Here is a 5,896-nt window from a genome sequence, read left to right on the forward strand (position 1 = left end):
GTCATCCATACTTTCAAATAACTTTGCACATGAAATATTAGATAATACATGTGCCAGGCTACACATCTGTATATATGGACATCTGTACACAATAACATCATACTATGCACCTTGGAATGAACAATTTAAATACCTGGGAAGTGGAGGCAAGAGGATCAGGAGTTCAAGGCAATCCTGTGCCACATACCAAGTTCAAGACCAGTCTGTACTACTTGAGATTCTGTTTTAGGTTTTTTTTTTAATATAAAAATTAGGGTTTGGGAAGACTTAGTGGTCAAGAACAAGCTCCCAGGGCTAAAGAGAGGGCTCAGTGGTTAAGAGCCCCGACTGCTCTTCCAGAAGTCCTGAGTTCAATTCCCAGCAACCACATGGTGGCTCACAACCATCTGTAATGGGATCCAATGCCCTCTTCTGGTATCTAAAGAGATTAGTAGTGTACTCATATACATAAAATAAATAAATAAGGCTGCTGCAGGGTCAGAGCGAGCAGGGCCAGAAGGTGGGGGGGGGGGGTGGAGAACAAGCTCCCAGTACCCACACTGAGCAGCCCAGTCACATGTAACTCCAACTGCAGGAGATCTGCTGCCCTCTTCTGTCTCTAGCAGGCTCCTGCACTCAACATGCATACATCCCCACAGAGACATAAACATACATACATAATATTAAAGCAATACAAATACATCTTTAAAACATGTATATAGTGTGTATAATACATTAATTGAATCTGAATAAAGCACCATTAATGACATTCTATTGCTACCTAATTATATAATTACTAATAGGAACATTTACTTAAAGGGATTGGCTAACTCAGTTGTACAGGCTGGTATTCGAGAATCTATGTGTGTGTGCATGTGTGTGCATGTGTGCTCATATATATGACATTGAAAGGACAACCTCTGATGTCATTCCTCAGTTCACCTTTCACTTTGTTTTGAGAGAGCTTCTCCCACTAGTCTGGAGCTAATCTAGTAGGCTAGATAAGTTGAATAGCAAGCCCCAGGAATCCATCTGCCATTACATACCCAATGCTGGCATTACATGCCTGCAGCACCACACCTGGCTTTCTACATGAAGGGTGGGGTGAGAATTGAACTCAGATCCTCATCTTTGCATAGCAAGCATTTACAGACTGAGTCATTTCCCCTGCCCTACCAGACTCTGTTGCATAAGCCAGTAGAGTGGAAATTCAGTCAGTACTAAGCTGTGATCTTGACTCTTAAAGTTGGAATTTCTTCTTCTATAAGCCTGTTTTTTTTTCCTCGAGCCCTAAAACTGATTGGGCAGAGCTGAGCAAAATACCAAGATTAATCTCTATTACTCAAAGGCAATTGATTGTAGATGTGGAACCAAATACCTTCGCAGTAACTCTAAGAGGACTGCGGGATTGAGTTCCCGGCTACGTTAGCCCAGTCAAGTTGATGTATTATAGCGTCCATACAATGCAAGAACATTCCAAGGAGAATATTGGCTAAATTTGGGCTGGGGAGATGGCTGAGCATTAAAAGCCTAGTACACAGTGTGAAGTCCAGCACTCAGATCCTTAGTACCCACAAAAATGCCAGGTGGTTATGGCAACCTGTGAGCTTTACCAGCCTCCAGAGGTGGGGACAAGGCACCTCCAAGTGAGCTGGCTGTCTAGGCCTCTCATACCAGTGAACTCTGGGAAGACCAGACTTCATGAAGAGGGATGGGAGAATACTTCCCAGCGTTAACCTCAAGGCCTCTACATGCACATCACACACATGCACACACAAACCCACTTCAGTGGCTGTAAACAGGCAAACATTCATACATGTAAATACATACACACATGAAAATGAAAAAATAAAAAATAAATATATTGACTAAATTTGACTTCTCACCCATGTTCACACACATACTCACAAACATACACACACACTCACTCATGGACATTGCATATCTACTCATAATAATGATATTCTTGGTAAGACCCAGGTAAAATATTAAGGCCTTGGTAACTGTGATGTGGCTAGCCTGCCATTTTGTGCCGTTACTAATATAGGAAACTTTCTCCTGTGTTTTTTCTGCTGTTACTAGGAAACTTTCTCATGCCCAAGGTGATTACATATTCTGTTATGTTCTGTGCCCTTGGAAACCAATCACGACAGAAATCAGTTAGAACTGCTTTGTATAGTTGGTCACATTAAGCTTGGACCCGAATCAACCACCCAGCTGTACGTCCTGCACCTGTGTCTGAGCTTTTATGATATTTGCTTTTGTAAGCTGCCCCTGGGACAGACCCCAACATAAGAGAGATAGATACCTGTACCAATATAAGAAACTATTTGGAATAAAACTTCCATTTTGAGTAGGGGTCAAGTAAAGTTTAATTTCCCAAGACCTCCCTGGGAACTGACATCCTACTTGGCAGAAAGAGACATGTGCGTGGGTAACAGACATCTTGGTCAGCAAGTTAAGTCAGGAATGTTAGAGAAGGCAAGTCCCCTGCCACAGATGAATACAACAAAGATATGTTCCTAAGGAAGTCCCCCATGCCTAAGTCCTGATTGGTGGAATAACTCAGCACAGATGTTTGTAGATGTCAGGCTTTAAAAGCCCTATAAGATCTTGACGCAACATCATGATTCAATCCCCGAGTCCAAACCATGACCCTGATCAATCAGTCCTGGGGCTCAATAAACTCTCTCTGTCTGATGGAGATCAGTGTCCATGTGGTTTGTGAGGTGACTCCTGGACCCCAACAATCCTGCTAATCAAATTCTGGCATCTTGGAGGGGACATTACTCTGTATCTTACTTTCTTTTTCTATTACTGTGATAAAGCACCCTGACAAAGCAAAATACGAGAGAAAAAGGGTAGGTTTTGACTTGCTATCCCACGGTACAGTGCATCCTGGTGGAGACGTCACAGCAACAGGAGCATGAGGCAGCTGGTCATGTTACATCCACAGTCAGGAAGCAGGGCGAGATGCCTGCTGGTGCTCAGCCCACGCTCATCATCTGTGCCCCTGGGGACCCCAGGACCCTCTTTGACCACCATGAATCAAGTAAAATAAAGACCCTCACAGCTGTACCCAGGCCTTGTCTCCTGGGTGACCCTTGTCAAGCTGATCAGCAGTGCCAATCATTGTACTTGGGAAAGTGAAGAAGTCAGCAAGTGTTTAATAACAAGGGAAGAGACCACATCTTCAAGTTCATTTTTCACCATTGTGACAAAACTCAATGTTATTATCCTCAGACCTAGATGACCGGACCTAAAGCCACTCCAGACAACCCCACCATCATCCACTGCTCTCCCAGAAGTCCCTACCATGTCAGGCAGGATCTAGTTCCCTCCTATGACAAAGTTCACAGAACATTCCAGAAGAAAGGAATCTTTTCTCTCCTATATGCATTGCTCCCAACCTGTGCTGCCACCCACGTGCAAATAAACCCTCACTTACGTACCTTACCGGGTCTTTTCACAGCTAGAGTGGGTCTTGCGAGTAACAAGAAGAGTTGGTGACCCCAAAGGCGGCCAGGCTGAGGTGGCCCAGCAATGTTGGAAGATGGCTGAAGCATTCCAGAGAGCAAAGGGCCTTCAAAGACAGAGGCTAAGAAAGAGCACTGGCCCTACTCCCTGGAGTGTTCTGGCATGTAGATTCAGTTGGGCAGCCACCAAGGGCCACCAATATAGCTGTTACCTCTGCTTCTGGGTGCTGGGCTGCTGACCCTGGGAGCCAGGAGCTGTCAACCTTTGGCTTTCAAACCGGGCACTCGGAGCTCAGAGGCATTAATTCTAAGGGAGGTTATACCTTGCTTTTTTGAGACTTCTACTCACACAGAACAAAAAAACTCCCTAACCCACTGAAAGAAACAGAATGAACAGTTTTGCACAGTATGTTTTTTGTTTTTTGTTTTTTGTTTTTTGTTTTTTAAGAAAAAGCATATAGGGTTGTCTTAGTTTGGGTTTTATAGCTGTGAAGAAACACCATAACCACAACTCTTTTAAAGAAAAACATTTAGCTGGGGCTGGCTTACAGGTCCTGAGTTTTATGTACCATCATGGTGGGAAGCCTAGCAGCCAAGAGGTCACATGGTGCTGGAGGCAATCTTGGATCTGCAGACAGCAACATAAGACTGTGTTCCACACTGGGTAGAGCTTGAGCATAAGAAACCTCAAAGCCTGTCCCCCCCACAGCGACACACTTCCTCTAACAAGGCTGCAGCCACACACAAACAGGTCTTCTGGAATGGGAGTAAGAGCCTGTGAAAAATTAAGGGAATTGGACTGCGGGAAGGGGTTTAAAAATGAGACCAAGGCATGGTGCGCTGTCAGTCCTCCATCATTATTGAACTCTCTTTGTTACAAGCAGGTAGGTAGAGAAAAACCCCTCCCCAGTCCGTCAGCATCTTGTGAGCCAATCTTCAGTCTTTGGAGGCAGGAGTTCCAGCGTAACAGAAACTTAGAGAGGGGCATGGCTAGTAGCAGGAGGTTAGAGAAAGGCGTGGCTATTTGTGGCAAGGCAAGGTCTGAAGCTGGAAGAGGGTTACACACCCCAATAAGGCCACACATCCTAATAGTGTCAATCCCCATGGGCTAAGCAATCAAACACACAAGTCTATGGAGGGCTATTCAAACCATCACAAGGGTTGAAGAAGTATCCCAACTCAGAGGACTTGTCTAGCATGCACCATCCCTGGGTTTAATTGCCTCCACACAATGAACTTGGCATGATAGTGTGTGCCTTTAATCCCAGCACTTGGGAAGTAGAGGCAGGAGAATCAGGAGCTCATGGCAATCTTCCATCCTTTGCTTCATAGCAAGCTTCAGACCAACTTGGGGGATGTAGGCCTTGTCTCAAAAATAAGACAACAAACAAACAAACAAACAAACAAGGCAGGGGTCCAGGCAGGTAGCTCAGTGGTTAAGGACAAAGGATCTGAGTTTGGTTCCCAGCTCCAACACTGGGCAGCTCACAACCACCTATAACTTCAGCTTCAGGGCTCCAATGCCCTCTTCTGGCCACTGTGGGCAACTGCATACACATGTATAATGCCCCCCCCCACACACACACATATACCTAATTAAATTTTTTTAAAAAAAAACCCTACACATCTTGTAAGTGAGGTATATTTAACAAGCATAATTTATTCTGAAAACTCTTGTAGTAAAAGGAAAAAGGAACCGTTAAAGGAAAAATTTCCCCCATCTTTACAGGAAAAGGACGTGTTATGTTACATCCCATATGATCCACCAAAACAATCTTCACAAGCAAAATAGATATGGGTTGAACAAAGAAAACAAAGTTACAAAATAACTCTCGTTAAAATAAATAAATAGTTTTTCCATAAAGTGAAACATAATGATGTCTTATTGTGAGCAGCTGTTTGCTTCCTTTTCTGGGTCTTGTTGACTGGTTTTTTTTTTCAACTTTCTGGAATCTATGGGTAGCTGAACCTGCACTTCCAAATGAAATTACAACACACGACACCACCTTCAGGGCAAAGTATCGGCAAACAGAAGAAACACTTCCTCACAAAACTATAGAGGGCCCATCTCCACAGAGCAGACAAGACATCTCTAGATCTGGCCTCATTTCCCGCAAGCCAGCCGATCTGGACAAAGCAACCCATTTTGTTCTTTGTTTTGTTGTTTTTTTCTAGAGAGGGGAGGATCCCACCGGAAACCTCTAGGGAAGTCCCTCCACTCTCAAAAAAGCCCCTGCACACCAAAGTGTGAAACAGGGAGACACCATAGTGGGAGTCCCCTTGCACAACCACCCTGTGAAACAGGAGTGACGCCACCAACCTCTGACAGCATTTGAAGTTGGTTGTCTTAGTCACAGTTTCTATTCCTGCACAAAACATCATGACCAAGAAGCAAGTTGTGGAGGAAAGGGTTTATTTGGCTTACTTCCACATTGCTGTTC

The 5,896-nt window shown here is 44.3% G+C and overlaps 1 pseudogene; it reads left to right on the plus strand.

The window, feature by feature from the left end:
* The first annotated feature begins 2,952 nt into the window (after positions 1-2,952).
* Positions 2,953-5,896, plus strand: part of LOC116104697 — an 8,943-nt pseudogene continuing 5,999 nt past the window's right edge.

The sequence above is a fragment of the Mastomys coucha genome, unplaced genomic scaffold, assembly GCF_008632895.1.
Source record: "Mastomys coucha isolate ucsf_1 unplaced genomic scaffold, UCSF_Mcou_1 pScaffold22, whole genome shotgun sequence".
Classification (NCBI taxonomy): domain Eukaryota; kingdom Metazoa; phylum Chordata; class Mammalia; order Rodentia; family Muridae; genus Mastomys; species Mastomys coucha.